Genomic DNA, 23,188 nt, shown 5'->3' with positions numbered 1-23,188 from the left:
AATAATGCCTGTGATAAATTCTATTAATTATGTACGGAAAGGTCCATTATATATTTTGTGAGATACCTACTGAAGGATCTAATAGTAACAGGAAATATTTTGATATATTTTAGAATGAAGGAAAAGAGGGATAGATAAAGCAATTTTGGTGAAATATCACAGTGGGTCAATCTATAACATGGGTATATATATCATATCATTATGCTGTTTTCTAAAATTCTGTATATGTTTGAAAATTTTCACAGTCAAGAGTTAAAAAAAAGAGTCTATAAAGAAAAATTTGGTCATTTATGTTAAATTTGTAGTTAACGTTTAAAACTTTTCTTATATTTAATGGAAACTTGATCAGTCCAGTGCTATTCATCAATCTTGCAGGCCACTATCAGGAATCAATCTTCCCTAGGGGGAACTAAATGTCTAATAACATAAAGTGTATCTTATCTATAATCCATACGGCAAAGAATTTCAAACAAGCGGGATTCTTCTACTCCTTCACTGACCAGTAGTCATCATTTTAGGAGAAAGTTGTCAAGCACTAGTAAATGACTTCTTGTGAGGAGTTCTTTTTACAAAAGCAAAACAAAATGAAACAACAGCAACAAAACACTGCCACCGAAATTTAATCAAAAAGTAAAACAAATTTTAGGATAAGCTCTACGATTAATATAGATTCTCTTTAGTAACCCAGTAGGTACAATGATCACCGATATCCATGGTGATAGCATTTCTTACTATTGGTAATATTACAAGATCATAAATCCAAAGAACATTAAATGTTCTCTGTAGTTTATTAATTGGATTTTCTAAGGCAACGGGAATTTCTTTACAAATGAGTAAGCAAAATATGTCCTTTTTTGTAATCTTAAATTAGACCGATATTTTTTCCCAAGCACCCTGTAAATTCTGTACTTAAGTTAATTAAGCACTCTTCCAGCTCTGTGACACCCAAACGTTAGTGGTTTGCAAAAAAAAAAAAAAAAATCACCTCCACTGCCTTTCAAGTGGGAGTGTAGGGTAAATAAGTTCCAAAATTCAGAACTCCTTTTTTCTTCCACCAGTGAAAAAGCTGTCTCTTACAGGCATCATATTGCTTGAAAACACATTAACAGACAGTTGTCATAGATTGAACTGTGGCCCCCCAAAATATGTGTCAACTTGGTTAGGCCATGATTCCCAATATAGTGTGGGTGTTCTCCATTTTGTGATTGCAATTTTATGTTAAAGAGGATTAGGGTAGGATTGTAACACCCTTACTAAGGTTGTATCCCTGATCCAATGTAATGGGAGTTTCCCTGGGGTGTGGCCTGCACCACTTTTTATCTTAAAAGAGATAAAAGGGAAGGGAAAAGAGCAGAGAGGGGGACCTCATACTACCGAGAAAGCAGTACTGTCAGCAGAGCATGTCCTTTGGACCCAGGGTCTCTGTGCAGAGAAGCTCCTAGTCCAGGGAAAGATTGATGAGAAGGCCCACAGAGAGAGAAAGCCTTCCCCTGGAGGTGACGCCCTGAATTTGGACATTTAGCCTACTTTACTGTGAAGAAATAAATTTCTTTGTTAAAGCCATCTACTTGTGGTATTTCTGTGATAAACAGCACTAAATGACTAAGACAACTGTGTGAGAGAATATGATTTCCAATTAGTAGTCAAATAGAGCATTGTTACTTTCTAAGATCATTTGTTAAAAGTACTCAAATTACCAATGAGTATCTTTAAAGCATTGGAGTCTCTGGGTAATGGAAATAGTTAAAGCATTTGGCTGCTAAAGAAAGGCTAGAGGTTCAAGTCCACCCAGAGGTGCCTAGGAAAAAAAAGCCTGGATATCTGCTTCTTAAAAATCAGCTACTGAAAACCCTCTAGAGCACAGTTCTGCTCTGACAGATACGTCGTTGACTCAAGGGCAACTGGTTAAAAACCTTAAAGCATACGCGTGGCAGAGTCTCATTTACACAAAACTTGGAAGAACATAACTTGCAAATAGATTCCAAGTGCAAAAGTACATGCTTTTCCCTCTAAAAACATTCAAACATCAAGGAGGATGTCACACATGAATATTATATATATGAACTGTCATGGAAAACCCAGTTATTCATAGAACAATAACAAAATATAAAACCAAGTTAACGAAATCAGTTTGGTTACACTAAAATAAACAAAAGAAAAAGAACAAAAGGAGGTTTTTCTCTCCTTCTTGGAATGTATTGTGTTGACCTCAAACACAATCTGCACAAAAACATAGTCTAAGTTACTGTTTTAAAAAAAAAAAAAAAAAAAATTTTTTTTTTTACCATTATACATACATATATATATATATATATTTAATATTGAAGTTTTAAATATGCTTGGGCAACTTGGGTTGAATTAAGGCAGCACAGTTATCTTTACTACAAGCTTTTATAAAGCCCAGAATATACAAATTTTCATCATGAGCAGGGTACATTGCATTTGAACCTTTTTGGCATGAAACAGAGTAGGTGGATGTGGAAGACTAGTATTCCACAAAGCTTAAGGTTGGTGAATGTGGATCTAAACCTCAAAGAAGCATATCAATACCAAGCATGTACATCGTCTGGTGGGGAAAAAAGATAAGGTTAGTACAAAGGCCTGGTTTAGTTAGTTCTTTCTCTTAGGAAAGCAAGTCAACGACTTGCTTGAGGCTCAGTATCCATGAAATATGACTATTCTGCATGTAGAATTGTTGAGATCACTCTTTAAAAAAAAAAAAAAAACTTGAGCCCTTTCCCATATGACATATCAATGAAGGTAGAAATATTATGAAACTCTTATCAAGCCCTGTTTTTGGAAATTTTAAATTCATTCTTTATAGTTAAACTATTTAAAGCTCACAGAGTTGCCTCTGTAAGTAAAAAAAAAAAAAAGATAGCTGTTCATAAAGTAGATTGACCTCAACTTTCAGTTTCTCTGTAAGGGCTTTGGCAGTGAATAAAACAGACAGTGAGGGCTTCGGTGTATTGCACACCTCAATGATCTTGGAAATCATTTTCCCAGGTTAGAAGGGGAAGAGGTCAGTCATACATTCTATTTGATTCTATTTTGACAGGGTGAAGTGGATTACCAAAACAACGGGTCATACATATTTAAAGAGGAAGGAAAGCATTCCTTGGGAGCTACAGCTTTAAGTGCTTTCTACACCAGATGTCTGCTTTTTAATGGGTCTTCTTATTTAGGAAATGAAAATGAAATTAGGAGTAGACCACATTTTTCCAAAGAACAAATGTGCATTTCACATGGAGGAAATGGACATATCATCATACTGTCTCATCAATGGCTTAAAACAAGGAAAAAAAAAAATCAAGTAGGAAAGAAATGTTTAAAAGGCTTAAAGAAAAATATTACAGTAAATGCATGTGTATAAAGACATATTTTTCAAACAGAAGTTGTTGCCAAATGATTTAAAGAAAATTTGAGAAGAAACCAATAAATATCATATGAAGGGAAAAACAGAATCTGCTACGCAACCCATTCACTCTTAGAAGTTCTTACATTCTTTTATATTGAATAAAAGTTTCCATTTTAAAAAACCTTCTTGAAAAATCTTTTTATCTCTTTATTACTCAGCGCTTTCCACTTTGAAATTCCTCTGGGATTTTTAAATTCTTCTGATACTAGGCAACTGGTGATGTATAACCCACTGAGAAAACACACTGAGATCAAAGGATTTTAAGCAAGTACCATAGTCTATATTTAATTCTGCAAATCGACAATGGGACTTAGTATCTCTCTCATTTTTTTTTTTTTTTTTTTTTAATCAATGTAACTTCTCTTTTCCACTTATGGTTTTTGGCCAGGACAGTAAAAGTAAGGCAATGTATTAATATTCTGTTGCAATATCCATTTTTTAAATAAATATTTATCATTCATATGGTGGACAACTACTGTCTGTCTTCACAAGAATCCTCTCCTTTTAGGGATTCCTATTCTATGGTTAGGGAGCAATGGTGGTTCAGTGGTAGAATTCTCACCTTCCTTTTTTTTTTATGAGGGAGACCAGAGTTCTAGCCCCAGGCAGTGCAGATCATGGGCAGCTACCACCCATCTGCCAGTGGAAGCTTGCAGGTTGCTATGATGCTGAACAGCTTTCAGTGGTGCTTCCAGACTAAGACAGACTAGTAGGAGAGGCCATGTGATCTACTTCCAAATATTAGCCAGTGAATACCCTATGGTTCAAAACAGATCCCGTTGTGCGTAGGTTCCACAAAATTCAGTGGCTGACTCAGCGGCAACTAACAACAACAGTAATTCTGTGGTTCCTGCTGAAATGGCCATGTTTTTATATATCCTAGTGGATTGGTGCATGGATGGGCACTTTATCTAAACTGGGAAATGAGTTTCTTTTATTTGGGAGACGCTCTGTTGGATGCATTATAAGAGGACAGATAGGGAGGAAGGAATGGACAGAGGAGAGACAGAGAGACTGGGGTCTAGAGATGAGACATGCACATAAAAAAACTTGATAGAATCCGAATCCTGCTGCTAAGCCCAGCTATGGTCCTCCCTTGGGATCAGTGACACACCCTACTAGCTGTATAACAAAAGCCCCCTTTTTGTCAACTTGAACTGGTTGAGGTTGGATTTCCGCTGTTTACCAAAAGACTACCAAATAATAAAATGTAATTCTATAAAGCCCACTTTAAATAAGTAAATAACACCTTCTATCTACTCGGTGAGCCCAGGTGGCATAACGGTTAAGGGCTAGACCTGCTAACCAAAAGTTCGGCAGTTGGAATACACTAGCCACTCCTTGGAATCCCTATGGGGCAGTTCTCCTCTGTCCGACAGGGTTGCTACGAGTCAGAATCAACTCCATGACAATGGGCTTGGTTTTGGTTTGGTCTACCTTAAGGAGTCCCGTCAGTGCAGTGGTTAGGAGCTTAGCTGCTAATCAAAATGTCAGCAGTTTGAATCCACCAGCCAGTCCTTGGAAAGCCTACGGAGAAGTTCTACTCTGTCTTATAGGGTCACTGTAAGTCACAATCAGCTCGACGGCAACAGCTTTTTTTCTTTTTTTAATCTGCCTTATAACTGGTTTGAGTGATGGGATTTTAGTTGACAGAGCCAGATAGTGCTGAACGGGAGAGCACTGGAGATCTCTACACTGGCAGAGGAAGCCAAGTCGAAGACATGTGGGCCTATAGGTGTGGGCCATTAGAGTCACTGGAAGGAAAAGCTGTGCTCCAATCATATTTGGGTCTGCAGTGCTCATGTAATTGATGTTTTTCTTGCCAAAAATATTTAGATCACCTAACCCAAGGTGCACAGGAAAGCTTTGTCATCTCATACATATAGGCCACTGTAAATTGCATTTAATGTTGAATGCTGTCTTCAACATCATCATTCAGATTGTATTTTTCATGAGTCTATGTTCACCTGTTTTTTTTTTTTTTTTTTTTAACAGAAAATATGTGATTCTCCTATTATACAACATAATAATACTTAGGACACTGGTTAAACAATAATTAATCATTTTGGGAAAGATGAATGGGTAACTGTGGTGTAAGACTGAAAGTTCATTAATGTCTAAATGATAAAAGAGATACTCATCTCTCTTTATTAGTCAGGTGAAGTTAGCTACACCTATTAGAAAAAGAGTATTCAGATCTTACATGATTTCACGAATACATCACTGGAGGATTCCATGTTTCAACTGGAACATTAGAGAAAATGTCCATTTAATCATCTTGACAGAATCATGCCTCGATTATTTTTTTTTAAAACCACTTATAATTTCTATACAAAAATATAACTGGATTATAATAAAATAGTAGAGACAAAAATATTCTAATATTTAAATTTGTAAGAAATTGACATATAAATTGCATCTTAACATGTAAAGCATCAAAATATATACAAAGTTAAAACGATTACTTTTGAGTTAATTACAGCATCATGGAACACTACAGCAACATTTCAAGGAAATCTCTGTGTTTTCAGTGGGGATTGGAATGTAATTTTTTGGTGTCCGGAGAAGTTATCAATTTTACGTGAAACACTGTGAGCATATTTTTGAGGCATGTTCAGAACATTTCCTATGCCATCTATACTTCTGACTGGGTATTTCATTACCCCATATTACTCTCAGATTTCATGTCAAAGTAATTCAAACCTTCAACTCTTTTGCATCTCTCACAAATACTTTTAAAGTTATTTAGTTTCAAAAATCTAAAAAAATCCTACCAAATTTATGCTCTTAATATGATTAGTAAATGTCCTCAGCACTTGGAGAGCATTTTTGGCCATTTAATCTCATCTGATTTTCACAATAGATCTGTGATTTAATGAGGGGAACTGCCTCGGTTTAACCATTGTAAAAATTACTAAATTCATACTAACAGGAGTTAAATTACTTCCTCAAGGCCTCATGATAGGAGGTAAATGAAGTATCGTGATTCAAATCTTAATTTCTCATTCCAAATCTATTATCCTGAAGAGGAAACATCCAATTACATGTACACTTAAGTAGCCAATACAGTTTTTCTCAAAATTTTACCCAAAGGCAGATAGGTCTGGTTATAATCATTTAACAAATAGAAAAAAAAAAAAATTGTAAGACAAACAAAAAGGAGTAATAATAAACCCTGTATCAAAAGAGAAGTTGACAAAATACATTCAAGATACTGGAAAAGATGTGAACTCCATTCACTCAATGAAAATTCGAAGAAACACTATGAATGTGCCACGTTCAGTGGAGATTCCGGACGTAGAGTGTTAAATAAAAACCCATGATTCTTGACTCCTTAGAGTTTAAAATTTACAGGGAATGTCAGACACCAATAAAATACAAATAAACTCTTTTCTACAAATTGCAGAATGGTTATAAGGGAAAGAAACAGGGTGTTATGATAACAGGGAGAATTTCTTCAGTAAGCATGTGGAATTTCATTTGAGCCATCAAGTTGATTCCAACGCATAGAGACCCTACAGGACACAGTAGAACTCCCCATAGGGTTTCCAAGGAGCACCTGGTGGATTCAAACTCCCAACCTTTTGGGTAGCAGCCAATCTCTTTACCACTGCACCACGAAGACTCCTCTGAAAGATAAGTACGAATTAGACAAGTAAAAACTAGGGGTGGGGAGAATTTCAAAGAAAGGAGAAATTTAGTGAGATAGAGCTTGGTATGCTAAAGGGGGAGGGAGACAGCAAAAGAAAAAGGCAGAGAGACAGATACTAGATATGAAGGGCCTTCTTTAGAGAACTTACTTTTTAACGGCCAGTCAGGTAGGTAGCCAAGCAGGGCAAGGGGATTCAATATATTCATACATGACTATTCGACCGTAGAAAGCTTTGATTGAGAGATGTTGGTACTCTTAAATCTACCTCAAAATTTTCTTGGGATGTGGGAACTATGTACATATTTTATTGCAAAATGTCTTTCTTAAGTTTCAAAATTATCTTTGCCATGCATAATCAAAAGCAACAATGTATCCAAAAAGGACAGCAGGTAATTTCAAAATCATGAGATATAAACTCACTTGGAGAGGGAATTACTCCTGCCTGTAACATTTAATATGTTTTTGGGTGCTATTGTCCTTGTTTGTAAAATAAGGGTTTGGTTAAGATCCGGGGTTTCTAATAGGAATCCCCAAAGCTGTGCAACTTAATCAAATTAATAAAAGGGAATTCTTCTAGGTTACTAGCCCATGTCAGTGTAATGCTCAAACAATTTCCTCCTACCACTTTTATGTAACTAGTTCCCCTCAGGTGTCATGCTAATAAGCTTGGATCAATTAATAACTGTAATTGAAGCTGAATATAATTAAGCATTTAATTTTGAGCTGTTTAAGTATAATTCCATTAAAGTCAAATCATGAAACTGGGGCAAAACAAAGAATTACAGTCAAAAGATGAGTAGGAATGAAAAAGCTTCACCGTGCAGTCATGCATGGGTAAATCCTGTCCAGACTGATTTTTAAGAATGAGTACTATTGAGTCACAGTAGAAAAATAGAAGAGTCCATGCCCGGTAGTGTCGCTATGAGTAGGAATCGACTAGATGATAACAGGTTTTTATTTTATTTTGTAATTCTAACAATAAGGACCCCTGGTGACGCAGTATTTAAAGTGCTCAGCTGTTAACGGAAAGGTTGGGGTTGAAACCCACCAACCACTCCACAGAGAAAGATGTGGCGTGGAAAAAGATATGGCAGTCTGCTTCTGTAAAGATTACAGGCTAGGAAACCCTATAGGGCAGTTCTGCTCTGTCCTATAGGATTGCCATGAGTCAGAATCTACTAAATGGCAATGGGTTTGGTTTGCTTTGAATATTTGAACAATAGCTGCAACAAGGGACTCAAACATACCAACGATCATGAAGATGGTGCAGGACTGGGCTACATTTCCCTCTGTTGTATATAAGGTACAACATAAGGTTGCCATGAGTTGAAGTCAACTAGAGAGCAACTAACAACAACATAGTCTAACAGGTCTAAAACATGGCTACACATCAGAACCACTTTGGTGCTTGTTAAAAAATACTTATTTCTAGGCCCTATTTAAAGGTTTGGAACATAGGAGTTAGTGGTATTAAAAATTTCCTAAATTATTCTGATGCAGCCAACTTGACATTTGTCTCTGGACCAGAATTTTAGATCTACTGCCTACCCTAAAACTCTGTGCAGCAGTTCTACTCTGTCCTACAGGGTTGCTGTGAGTCACAATTGACTTGAAGGCAGTAGTTTTCTCTCTTTTTTTACACTAAGAAATTGACTGTATATACTCTATGTTGTTTGCCCAACTCTTTAGTTAAATACGAAGAGACCTCCTAAATCTCAAACCAGGTTTCTTATTACCACAATACTTGGCCTCAGCTGTTGTCAATATGTTATATTCATGTGATAATCAACCACAGGTGCTAACATTAAATGATCAATCAGGAAAAAAATGGATTATTTAATGATATTCATCTCACAAAGTGGAATGATTCCCTAATGAATCCTATTTATTGCTATTTTCATCTTTTTCCCTCTTGAGTTTATAAAAAATTAGATGAAATTGCCAAAGTAAATAATTCTTATGCAATCTTGCCTTCAGTTAAGATGTTTATATGTGATACCAATCTACTAAAATATGAAAATTCTGATAATCAGCAACAGAGAATGTTTTTTTTAACACTGTCCAAGGCAAATAAATAAGTATTTTTTCTGCAAATTCTTTGGCCTTAAATTTAGAGATTATGATACAAAAATACTGAGTTCCATTTTCCTATTACTATTCATATTTGCCACATAAGACTAATATTATCAAATTATTTTTGGAATAAGTTAATAAATAATAGATGAATATTTATTAACTTCACAAAACCATGCATATTTCTCAAATCAGATGTGAGATTCATTTCTTAAAATCATTAAGAAATTCATCAATATTGGAGTAGAATTGTTTATAATACATCAATGATAATGATCTATCAAAAATATATGAAATAATATCACTCCATTAATCAGAGTCCAGGCCCTTCTTCTTGAATTTAAAATGAAATCCATGTGCCTTACTGTAGCTTATACAGCCCAATGTCATCCATGCCTTTCTCTCTGAACTTATTTCCTGCCATTATTCTACTCAACTACCATGACTGACCACATTGGCCTTCTTTCTCTCTCTCAAGCTTGCCAAGTTCTTCTACATACGTGGGCCCTGGTAGAATCTTCGTCTTCCAGAGTACAATGTTCTTGGTCTATAGATCTGCATGATTCTCTCAGGCTAATGCTTCCTCTTCAGAGAAACCTCGCCTGACCACCATGTTAAAATGGCCACCCATGGACATCTATTGCAGCAGACTTGAATTCTCTACAATTGGCATTATCAAATGTTTTATTCTTATTTCTTTATTTGTTTTATTGTTTATTTTATTCCTCTTGTTCCCCAGATTATAAATCCCATGACAGCAGGACTGTATCTCTCTTGTTCACAGTTGGTCCCCCAAAAATAATTATGGGGAAAATGAATGAACGAATCTATGTTCCAATAGAGATTTAACTAAGTATTCTAGATAACATTTTATTTTCTAATAACTTTTCATTATGTAAAGAAATTTTAATTTGTGACAGTAAACCAAGAGAAATCTAAGATATCTCCATATCTCATGAGATATGAAAATCCGGTTTTCAAAAAAAAAAACCTAGATTTCAGATGACACACATAACTCAGTGAGTTATGGGGTCATAAGCCACAGGGTCATAAGCTCTAGCCCATCTTCAAACAAATATGAGACATACTGTTTATTTATAGCTATGTAATAATACTGTCTCCTTTCTAGTATTAATTAGGTTCAGCCTAACAGATTTTCAGAAGCTAAATTTTAACAGGTGAAGAGATAATGAAAAGACACTGACGATTCTAACACTGTTTATTATCAGCCATCAACAGGCTGCCTGTTACACCAGCTTATCAGGCTATATTTATTGGTTTCAATTCAATCTCCATGTTCTTTAAATCAAAAGAAAATATGAATTTATGATAGAGCAATTTAGGAGTGTGTGGATCAACCTAGAGCTAGATCAATCAATTGTATGAAGGCAAAGCACCTCCAAATGCCAGGTACTTAATGTAAAAAATATATATATAGTTTTATAGCTTAAGAGAATAGAATCACAACTTCTCAGTTCTTAAGACAGCTTTGTATTCTGAGTGAAGTCCTTTTTTCAAGACAGATAAATGAGTGGACAAGTTCATGGCATAGATACATTTCCTGATAGTTTTGTTAACACTAGGTACAGCCTGCCAAATGGTTAGAACACAGAGGAGACTTGGGATTGTATTCAGCACACCTATTTCTAAGGCACAAGTCTTACTTGTACAGGAGAGAGCTCATGATAGATTCTTTATCTGAGCCAATTCACGCCCTCAGATATTCATGCACAATTCCCACAGTGGGAGAGAATCCATCATAAGCTCCTGTTGTGTATGAAATCAGCTCTCAGGAGGAAGAAGACATCTTTAATGCCCACACTTTTTGAAAAGCAGGAAGGATCTTAAAATGTCAGCTGCATGTAAGGTATATCATTAATAGACTTCACTCAAAGTACTTAAAGGTTTAAACACAGACCCAATGAATTTGCAATTGCCTCACATTAACAGTGCATACTCTTAAAACTGCTACACACTGAAAGCCTATGACTGTCCACTGCTGTTCACTGGAACTTTACATCTAATTCCATTTTGGGAGCTGCACAAAGCATTTGAAAATAATATTGGATTTTGTATAGGCAAAACACACAAAAATGTCAAAAATGTCACAAATGTGATTTTTTAACATTTCCTTCATCTAAGAATCCTGATGATACCATACACCATTAGATGCATTTCTAAGTATGCTTTAAAGATAAAATAATGGCTAATGTGAACATAAGGAGACCCTGGGTGCACAATTGGTTAAGCGAATGTTTGGCAGTTTGAACCCACCCAGAGGTGCCTCAGAAGAAGGACCTGGTGACTGATGATCTGTTTCCAAAAAGTCATAGCTGTGAAAACACTATGGAGCAGCTTTATTCTGCATATGCGGGGTCATCGTGAGTCAGAATCGACTCGATGGCAATGGGTTCGGTTTTTGATTCAATGTGAGCAAAAGGGAGAAACAGCAAAATCATAAATTAATAAACAGCTGTTTTATTTAAACATCTAAATATAAAATCCATACCAAAAGTATAATTCTGACTTATCTAATATAAAATTAGTATTAAAATTGATTCTTAATATGAATAGTGTGACCGAGTGGATTTCATGTATCATATAAAGTTTATATTTTAGAAAGTACCTTGCTAACTAAAATGGACATAGAGTATAACTGTCTCACTAAATCGTTTTATATCTCCAAAAAAAAAAACCCCAAACCCATTGCTGTCGAGTCAATTCTAACTCATAGCAACCCTTTAAGACAGAGTAGAACCGCCCCACAGAGTTTCCAAGGAGCGCCTGATGGATTCCAACTGCTGACCTTTTGATTAGCAGCTGTAGCACTTAACCACTACGCCACCAGGGTTTCCTTCTATCTCGAAAGTCCCTCTTAGCTCTCCGATGAGAGGATGAGAGAAGCCTTACTTAATAAGTGAGAATAATCACCCACAGATAATGATATTCCTTGTATTAACTATGGCCCCCTGGTAGCACAGGAGTTAAGAGCTGACTGCTAACCAAAGAGGTCGCCAGTTGGAATCCACCAGCAGCTCCTTGGAAACCCTATGGGGCAGTTCTACTGTGTCCTATAGAGTTGTTATCAGTCAGAAGTGATACGGTCACTATGAGTTGGAACTGACTCAGTGACAGTGGGTTTGGTTTGGTTTTTGGTTTTGTATTTACTATAACAATAATTTGAGTAAACAAATAAATTGAGATAATGTTCATATTTAAATAAAATTATTTAAACTATTTTATGTACTTATAGTTCATAAATACAAAGTATCTGTTATACAGAGACTGTTATTGTTGGCTGCTGTCGAGTTGGCCCCTGACTAACGGCCACCCCGTGCACAATGGATCAACACGCTGCCTAGTCTGGCATCATCCCCATAGTTAGCTGCGGATAGCACCCCTGTGATCCATAGGTTTTTTTCACAGAATTTTCAGAATGAGATCGCCACGCCTTCTTCCAAGTTCACTTACTCTAGAAACCCCACTGAAACCTGTTCAACAATATAGCAACGAGCAAGCCTTCACTGACAAATGAGCGCTGGCTATGAGTGAGATGCATTGCCCCAGAACTGAAGCAGGTTCCGCACATGCAATGTTAGAATTCTATCGTTGAACCACCACTACCCACCATGTGTAGAGGTTAGAATACCTCAAATCACCAATCCATTGATGAAAGAAGAAAAACCAAATAAGAGCCAAGCAAGTGTTGTTTTTTTATGTGGGGCCAGTCAGCAGATAGTATAAATCATGTGCCAACTCAATAGTTTTGCAATGTGTTATGGACTGAAATGTGTCCCCCCAAAAATACGTGGTGTAAATCCTAAACCTGTGGCTATAATCCCACTTGTGAATGGGTTTTCTTTATTCTGTTAAGAGGCCATATCGGTTTAGGTTGTATTTTAAACCAATCACCTTGGTGATATAAAAAGAGCAGATTAAGCAAGCAAGAAAGCAGAGATCGGGGAAGATAGATGCCACACCACATGAGATCTCCAAGGAACCAAAGAGCTGAAAAGAGATAAGAACCTCCCCTCAGAGTGAACAGAAAGAAGGAGCCTTTTCCCTAGAGCCAGCGCCCTGAATTCAGATTTCTATCTTCCTAATTTGTGAGAAAAAATATTTGTTTGTTAAAGCCACCCACTTGTGGTATTTCTGTTATAGCAGCACTAGATAACTAAAACACAATGCACTTATGAAAAATTTAAAAAGGCTAAATGGACTACACAAATATTTTCTTACAACAGAGTATAGTTACACTATTTTTTTTTTCTTTTTTTAATGTAAAGAAAGTGCAGCACTAAAATTATCTTATTCCAAAAGGGACATAATATCCAAATTTAAATATATATAAATATATATCCTTTTGTTTCGCACAGCTTCAATCTTATGAATGTTTCATATCTCAAGATGATATATTCTATATAATTTACTTCAACATTTGCCTTATTTTCAGTCAAAGTGAGGCTGGTATTCCTTAAAACTCATCTTTAAATGAAATCAGCAGAAAACATTTGCCCTATACATTACAAAGTAAAATAATTCTTTCAATAGCACACATTATTAATCTGGCTTAAGACTACATGCAACTGAGGTGTGGACATAAAATCTTGATACATCCCTAACTGTCTACCTAACTGGCTGTTGTTGACTCGATTCTGACTCATGAAGATCCCATGTGTTAGAGTAGAGCTGTGCTCCATAGGGTTTTCATGGATGTGACCTCTCAAAAGCAGATCACCAGGCTTTTCTTTTGAGGTTTCTCTGGGAGGGTTCAAACCTCCAGACTCTTGGTTGGTTTTCTTTAGGAAGAACACTATAGATAATCTGTCTTAGAGATTTTTTTGTTTTGTTTTGTTTTTAATTGTTTATTTACAATGAGGGAGAAAATGCACAGTTCTAAAAAGTGCTGTCAGGTAGACCACTGAGTAGTCAATTAACCATAAAAATGTAAAAAAGAAAACTGCATATTCTAGACAAATTTTAAACACTTGTTATTTTCACTAGAACTGAAAGCAAGTCTAGCAGTACAAAAAGGTTCAAACACAGATTCAAACAGATGTATCTTTTTAAATAATAAATTTCATAACAGAAAACATGGCACTTTAAGCTACACATTTATCTTCATAAATACCCATTAAAAAATTACTCCAAAGGAGCAAGGGAGAATGAAGAAAACCAAAGACACAAAGGAAAGGACTGATGGAAGCCAACTACCACTGCCTCCACCAGACTGAGTCCAGCACAACTAGATGTTAAAATCAACATGGCTATAGGGAGATTCTATCCAACATTATTAAAAGCCATCACCACTGACTGCTCTGACAGGGATTGCAATGGAGGGTCCCAGACAGGGCTGGAGAAAAATGTACAATAAAATTCTAACTCACAAAAAAAAGACCAGACTTACTGGTCTGACAGAGACTAGAGAAACCCTGAAAGTATGGTCCCTGGACACCATTTTGGCTTACTAATGAACTCACTCTTGAGGTTCACCCTTCAACCAAAGATTAGACAGGAATAAAACAATATGAGACCAAAGGGGCACACTAGCCCAGGGGCAAGGACTAGAAGGTGGGAGGGGACAGGAAAGCTGGTAATAGGGAACCCAGTGTCAAGAAGGGAGAGTGCTGACATGTGGTGGCATTGGTAACGAATGTCTCAAAACAGTATGTGTACTAATTGTCTAATGAGAAGCTAGTTTGTTCTGTAAACCTTCATCTAAAGTGCAATTTTTTAAAAAATTACCCCACAGGTTTGCTGGGAGAAATTTGTTCCTTACTTCTAAGTTACATTGTTAGTTTATAAGAGATAAATTCATTTGAAAAGAGTAAAAGTTCAGATAATGCAAAGATGTATTTTTCTGCTTTAAGAAAAAAAAAAGTGGTTCTTATAAACCCCACTGATCAAACACAATGTTAAAATCAGCATGACTATAGGGAGGTTCTACCCAACATTATTAAAAGCCATAACCCAGGGAACTGGAGTACAGGGGAGAGTTACTACTAATGGGTAACCAAGGAGTAACCACTGAACTTGGTTGCTGTTCCTACATTTCAAGCTGCTCCATTGGATTCCCACAGAATTAGGCCAGGTTTGGCTGAGAGCCCTGATTCAAAGTAGCCTCCCAACACACTTAAATTTAATGATGATAGTGAATTGTTCTTATTTAATTTCTGTTATAAAGCAGATGTGCCTCCTACTTATGTTTTTTGGATACGGAGAAAGCCAGGCCAAATTGTAAGTCATATTTTGCCCTAAGACCAACAATGGCCAAAAGAGACATCTTATTCACGCTGAAGTTGCTTTCTTCAAGCAGAGACAGTTTTATATCCTTGTTTAAGCCTTGCCTTTTCACCCACTAGCTGTGTGGCCTTGAACATTACTAATGTACTTAAATTCCCTTATCTACAAAATACGGATGATTACAGTTCCTATCTCACAGAGTTGCTATGAGGTCTGAATGAGAAAATAGAGGTAGATCAATTCCAACAGAGTCAGTTTCAGCCACCACTATTAACATAATCATCACCAAAATAGCTTGTAAAAAGAAGGCTTGAAGCCTCTTTCAATAAAAACATAAAGCAGTAAGAGAGGAAAAAAATGAAATATATGTAAATAATAAATTGGACATTTGGCTTCTTAACAAAGACAGACAAGTTTGATTCAGTAACTTTTCCAGAGAAAGTATATTCAAACACTCTGAAGTTGACATTTTTAAATGTCAGCACCATGATTGGCTTCCGATAGCTTAGTCACACATCAATCTTACTTACATTGTTTTTCCCTCCCAAGGAGATGTGAAACCTGATTTATTTTTATAAGTGTTCAAGTAAAAATTAGATTCTTAAGATTATTTGCAAACTCCAAAATGGCACAGTTTATACCACGCCCCAGAATTGAGTGCAATCAATCATTCCCATGACACATGTGCACCAAGGATTACTTAATCCTGTTAATCAACACAAGCAGAAAAGTGGGTGAGGTGACCTTCTAGCAAAAATAGTCTGCGAATTGCATAAACTCTTCACACATGTATGGTAGTGCCTTTATGTTCAACACTTTCCCTCTCAGCATATTTGGGATTGGAGAAACAAATTATGTGCCATTTTCTGGACACAGGAGAATACAACACTACAGTGTGTGATATCAAAAAAGGGAGACATGTCTTCCTCCAAACCCCAACTGACTTTACAGCATGACTTGTCATTCAAAACTCTTTGCTGCCAACCAATCCAGCTGAATTGCTATGAGTGGCTGAGAAAACCTTTTCCTGCATGCTAAAAGACACTGTGCATGAAGGCGTATCTGTTGGGGAAACCACACAAGAGTTCCGCTGGAAACCGTCCTTGCTGAGTATTTCCTGTCCCAAGGTCTTTCCATTAAAGTCAGTCATATAGTTCTGAGAAGGTAAGTAATTTGATTTCATGGAGCTAATGCAATCACCTAAGGAGGCATCTGGTAGGCACGAAAATAAATATTTGATGAAAGAAAGGAGAAGGGGGCGGGGGAGGAAGGATAGAAGAAAGGAGGGAGGGAGGGAGGGAGAAAATGGAAGAAACAAGAAAAGAGAAAGAAATAAAGGAATAAATTGAGGGCTTTCTTACATAATGATTCAATTACTACTCATGCTAAGGAAAATCAAGTTGCCTCTGAAGAATGCCTTTTAAAGCAATGATGGAGTTAGAAGGCCAAGAATAACTATACATCAGAACAACCTCCCCACCTTGATCATTTCCTTAAATTTTAATAAGAATAATACTGTTGTTGTTAGATGCTGTCAATTACAACTCATAGCAACCCAATTAAATCCACCAGTGGTTGTGACTACCATCACCCCTCCTGAACTATCACTTATTTGTCTTTCTTTAAACCATTCAGCATTTCTCTATTACTCTACAAGATGGGCGGACATGTAATCAGATGGAGTACATTACAATGACTTGTATACTGCAGAAAACATTTCTATTGCAGTTTGCAACATCTGGTCAAATCTCCAAGAAACAGCCCCCCAAAAACAAAAAAAAAAACCCAGTGCCGTCCAGTTGATTCCAACTCCAGTGACCAGTAATTTTACAGTCAGTTGGTTCCTCTGATCTTTGATGCTTTTCTAGTCTCTTTCTCTGACTTCGACATGTGTACATACCCATCTGAGTGTGCAGAAATTAAAACTATTGCTTTAATTAAAAATGTAGATTACGTGGGAATCACACACAACCCTCAAATAGATCAAAATAGCTTATAGATGTGATTTGTTTTAATCCTGGGAATGTCTGAGTAATCAAGATGTGTAATTTTTAAGTTGGTAAAATCCATTAGGCCACCCAGAATTTGTTTTGTCTTTGAAGATCAAGGCAGAACCTAAAGTTAAACATTGCTTAGGATTTTAGCTGTTGACAGGTATACCCCACTGTTTTTAAGTGTAGATTTTATTATATAGGTCTAGTTTTTTGTTTCTTTTTTTCCTGGAAATCATAATGATGACTTCAAAACCAACACCTAGCTATTACGTAAAATTTGGGCCATGAATGCAGTGAATATTCGTTGAATGCCTCATTAATATACGCATGTCAAGACATGCAGAAATAAATATTTTGATGCCACCAACACATAAAACAAGGCAAACCAAATTGATATAGGATTTAAAGAGGAAAAACTTGAAATTATATCCTCAGCTGGGTTTCAAAAATACTTTTATTTATTTCTTGGTCTATTCAAAGTTCAGAGGTCTTGTTATTAGATCCATTTCAGAGCCACAAAGAACAATGCAATAAATATAACTTAAATTGTAATTATCATTACATGCTCAAGTTCCCATAGACTAAGTTAAAAACAATTGACGGCAGTGGAGTTTGCTGATTTTTGGAAAGCTTGGTCCCTTACATTATTATAGAACATTCAAGAAACTCCTTAATGATGAAATGTCAAGAAACCTCCTGACAGAACATAGGGAGAGAATGTAGAGTTGTAGAAAGAGGATAGAATTTGGAAAGACCTCAATTCCAGGTTGTTCCGTTTTATAATCTATGTGACCTTGAGCAAGTTACTTAAAATCTCTGTAGCTTTGGTTTACCACACTTTGCATAATAAGGATAATATTATCTACCTTCCAAGGTTGCCATGAAAATTGTGATGTAGCACATCTGATAATGACAGGCATTTAGTAGGTGCTTTTTTTTTTTTTGATAAATGGTAACTAGGAGGAACAGGAGAAAAAAAAAATGTAGTGTGTTTAATAATTGCATTCAAATTATATGCACTCAACAGACCAAAGAAAGACTTGCAAATGTGCGATTCCTGATAGCCTGGAATCTGAAGCCTTGATGGAGGGGCGTTTGCCATAAGGTTTGAGGGGTGTTCCTTGCTTGCCAGTTGGCATGTTATTCAGAGACAAAGTGCTTAAAGCATACCTGCCCTCCAGTCACTGGTATCAAAACACACCATGTGCCTTTTTATAAAACTGAATGGCTTTCAGATACTTATGATTTTAAGAACACAACTCACTGTGACTGTCTTCTCTTTGCTTGTCCACATTCAGGTGATGACTAAGAAAGGAGAGAAACTGCACTTCTTGCCATAAAGCCATTCACTTGAAGGGACATCTGGTCTGCATATAGACTAGGAGCTACAGCTTCACTCAAGACAAACACCGTTTTTGAAAAGCTTTTACATAACCAATGAGGGTGTCACGACAAAAAAAGAAAAATTAAGTTACATTTATTATGTTGCTCTTTGTGGCTCTGAGATTGATATTGAGTAACAGACAGCTACCAAAAGTTATCATGTTTTGAATATTTGAAATATTTCTCAGTTCATACCCTTAGCTTACAGAGATTAAATTATATATTATAAATTATATAGGTTACACACACACACACAAATTACTGGCATACACTGAAATTTTTTTTTTTATTGAATTACTACTATATCATAAAAAGTAGAAATTATGTTATTTTTAAAAAGCTACGTGTTAACACCTTCTAATTCAATCTCCTTTCCACTGAATTGTTTTGTATAAATGAGATCATGCTCTTTTTCCACTTAACTCTTTATATTCAACAAATATATAATGAGGATATTTTCATGGCAGTTCATAAATATTTAAAAGTACACTTTTTTTGTGATGCAAAAAATGACCAAGACCATTAGAAAAGGAATAGCCTAAACCACTGACTGCCCATTGTCAACTGGTGATCAGCTAAAGAACAAGAGGTCTACAACCATTCTGACTAACTGACTTTTAACTTGTAATAAAAATACCCAGGCTAAACTTTGCAACTTTTTTTCTTGAATACCCCTGTATCTGCTCCCTGGACACCACCATTTAGAGCCTGGTGACTACTCACTCATACCATCAGCAAGCTCATTTGACTTCTTTGGTTCCCAGAGTAGTGATCATCAAGTTTTTTACCCGGGTCTCCAAGATAGAAAGGCAAAGTTCTTATGATTCAAGTCTCATTAGATAGATAGAGATGTCAATGCAATCAGAATAAAATAAGAGGGTAGACAACTTCATTAAAGAACAGTCAAAGAGTAGGTACTACCACAGATGAAAACCCAGGATGCCTGTCTTTGAAGATTCTTTCACCACACCAGCTAATGCTTCACACTATCTATCGCCAAATATTATCCTTCTGGGAGTCATTACTATTGACATTTATATGTATCACACGGCGTTATAATTATCTGTTTACACATCTGTCTCCCTTGAGTCTAGGTTCTTTGACAGTAAAACCAAAAAAAAAAAAAAAAACCCAAACCCATTGCCATCGAGTCGATTCCGGCTCACTTTGAGGATAGGAAGCATTAAAAGTTTATCTTTGAATCACAAGTACCTAACGTATTTTTAAGAAATTCTTGTTAAAATAAAATGTCTTGCTAAGAAACATTTGGGGAGCTAACAAAAAAAAAAAAAAGAAAGTCATGCATACAACCTGAACCTTGGTCCTCAAAGCTTGCATAGTTGGGCTGCTCGTGACCTGAGACCCTCCCATTAGATAACTCTAGCCCTTTGTTTACCACTCTTCAGCCACAGGGTCCTATTTCAGGCCCTTAAATTTGCTAACCCCTTTTTTAGTTCTAGGCCTTTAAGGAGACTATTCGCTCTGCCTAGAAGTCTCTTTCTGTGATTCCTTCTGAGCTGAATTCCTTCTTATCCTCAATTCCCAGTTTAAATGTTCCCTCCTCAAAGCTGACCACCTTGACAAGGCCCTCCCTGCTATCTTCCCTTGCTGTTGTTTGGTGCTGTTAAGTCAACCTCTGACTCATAGCAGTCCCATGCACAATGGAAGGAAACACAGCCTGGTTCTGTTGTGATCCACAGGGGTTTGATTGGCTGATTTTCATTAGTAGATCACCACGCCTTTCTTCCTAGTCTATCTTAGTCTGGAAGCTCTGCTGAAACCTGTTCAGCATCATGACAACGCTAAAGTCTCCACTGACAGGCAGACAGGTGCTGCACATGAGGTTCACTGACTGGGAATCGAACCGGGGTCTCTCACCTGGAAGGTGAGAATTCTACCACTGAACCACTACTGCCACCATGTCCTCTAACATAAAAAAAAAAAAAAAAAAACCATAGCATGCTGTTAATTTCTTCCCAGCGCTTATCCGAACCTGTTATTCTCCTGAAGATGGATACGTGTTTAATGTCTCCCCAAGCAGACGTTGTTTGCCTTGTTTACCACTGAACCACAAGCACTAAGACCAGTAGCAGGATCGTATTAGGCAAATTCAACTTTAAGGCCTTCTGATTGTTTAACTCAACCTAAATATAAAATTCAGACTCTCCAGGAGCATATCATTATTGATTGCCTCACTGAATATGCATGGTTGATTAAATTATGCCCCCCTCCCTTCCTGAGGTTACCTGACCAGGTGTGGTCAGTATAGCTCCCGAGCATTTGCACAAATTCTCAAGTACTGCCTGGGGGTTTTAGATAACAAAGGAACTGTGATTACCTAGGACATTCCAAGGATCATCTCTTAGAAACCAAAGACAAAAGGCCAATTTATTTTAGGTAAGGTACTGCACACATGAACAGGGAGGGTCACTTAGAGGAGGTGATTTTAAGAACACATCTGAATAAATACCTGGGATACGTGGATACCTGGGGACTCCAGGCAGAAGAAGCAGTGAGTGCAAAGATCATGAGTCAGGAAGGTGGTGACATGCTCCACCAATAGCAAGGAAGCAAGGAAGACGGCAGAGCAGTGACTGAAGGGCAGCATAAACAAGCCCGTTGTTGTTGAGTCCATTCCAACTTACAGCGACCCTATAGCACAGACTGCCCCACAGGGTTTCCAAGGAGCAACAGGCAGATTCAAACCACTGACCTTCTGGTTAGCAGCCAAGCTCTTAACCACTGTGCCATCAGGGCTACATGGTGGGAGATAAGGTCTGTGAAGAAGCCTGGTATCTGGTCATGGGGGGCATCGAAAACCTTTATAAACTTCAGGTTTTATTTCAAATATGATAGGATTGTATTAATTGTTTATTGCTTCCCTAACAAATTCCGAATTATGGCGACCCCACGTGTGCAGAGTAGAACTGCTCCACAAGGTTTTCAAGGCTGCGACCTTTCAGAAGCAGATCACCAGGCCTGTCTTCTGAGGAGCCTCTGGGTGAGTTTGAACCACCAACCTTCCAGCTGGTAGTCAAGCACTTAAACGTTTACACCACTCAGGGATCCATCCTAACAAATTACCACATACTTACTGTATTGAGGAGCCCTGGTGGGACAGCGGTTAAGAGTTCGACTGCTCACCAAAGGGTCAGCAGTTCGAATCCACTAGCTGCTCCCTGGAAACCCTATTGGGCAGTTCTACTCTGGGTCACTATAGGTTAGAATCAACTTGATTGCAAAGGATCCTTTTTGGGGGGTTTTTATTGTCTTGAAACAACACAAATTTATTATCTTACAGTTCTGGGGTTTGATATGCGTCTCTATGGGTTAAAATAAAGGTGTCTGCAGGGCTGTATTACTTTCGGCAGACTGTAGGGAAGAATACGCTTCCTTGCTTTTTCCATTTTTTTGAAGCCACCCTCATGAATCCACCTTCAAAGCCATGGATGTTGCATCTCTCTGCTCTTTTTCCCCAGTAATATATCCCTCTCAGTATAGTCAAGAAAGGTTCTCCGCTGCTAAGGATCCACGAGGACAATCCACTATCCTTGCTCTCACTCCCTTTGGAAAGGGAAAAAACATAAAAGTCAGCAGTGTTCATACCAACTCCCCGAGTCAGACATCTTCTGACTACCCCCACTTGGCTTCACTGCACCCATACCAGTTGCCATTGAGTTAGTTCCAACTCATGGTGATCCCACGTGTGTCACAGTAGAATTTTGCTCCATATGGTTTTCAGTGGCTGATTTTGCTAAAGTAGAGCACCAGACTTTTCTTCCAAGGTGCCTGTTAGTAGGCTTGAACTTCAACTGTTTGCACCACTCAGGGACTCTAACTGACCCTAAACAGGCCGCACATCCATGTACACAAAATCAAACCTCACTTTGAAAGAAATAACTATTTACTTAGTCTTTCTTCTGCTTCTACATGATGCTTAACAATGGGTTACTTGTTGGCACTGTTTCACACAGACACAGTTAAAATGAATTCAGACTGAATACTCGTCACAAGGTGGATAAAGCAAGGTCACCTGTTGCTCAATAAGAAAGCTTTCCATATAAATTCAGACAAAACTACAGGCAGTTGATAACTATAATATGGAGTCCTCATTAAAACTCACAGATGTGAAAGGTGTGAAATTTCAGCATTGGAACTTGAAGGAAATAATATTTGAAAAGTGGATCGATGACCTTCTTCCTGAGAAATCAAGTGGGAATAATTTTTTACACGATACCATAAAATATTTTAGGAGGAGGTGGCCAATGGTTCCGTGAATAAGAACAATTGGAGGTACTGGAAGAATTGAAAGTGTTGCTTTATTAATTTTGTTTTGTCTTTTTCCTCCTCTACTTTCTTCTTGATCACAAAGAATTTCACTAGGTCCTATTTCTTTTTTATTTAAGCCAAATTATTGCCCAATTT

General features: G+C 37.1%; 1 protein-coding gene across 14 annotated transcripts in view; it reads right to left on the bottom strand.

The window, feature by feature from the left end:
- The window catches only part of ROBO2 (roundabout guidance receptor 2), a 652,610-nt gene that overhangs the window by 456,385 nt on the left and 173,037 nt on the right, over positions 1 to 23,188 (bottom strand). The window lies entirely within an intron of this gene.

Source organism: Elephas maximus, chromosome 18 (assembly GCF_024166365.1).
Source record: "Elephas maximus indicus isolate mEleMax1 chromosome 18, mEleMax1 primary haplotype, whole genome shotgun sequence".
NCBI lineage: Eukaryota > Metazoa > Chordata > Mammalia > Proboscidea > Elephantidae > Elephas > Elephas maximus.
This window is presented reverse-complemented; position numbering and strand designations above follow the sequence as displayed.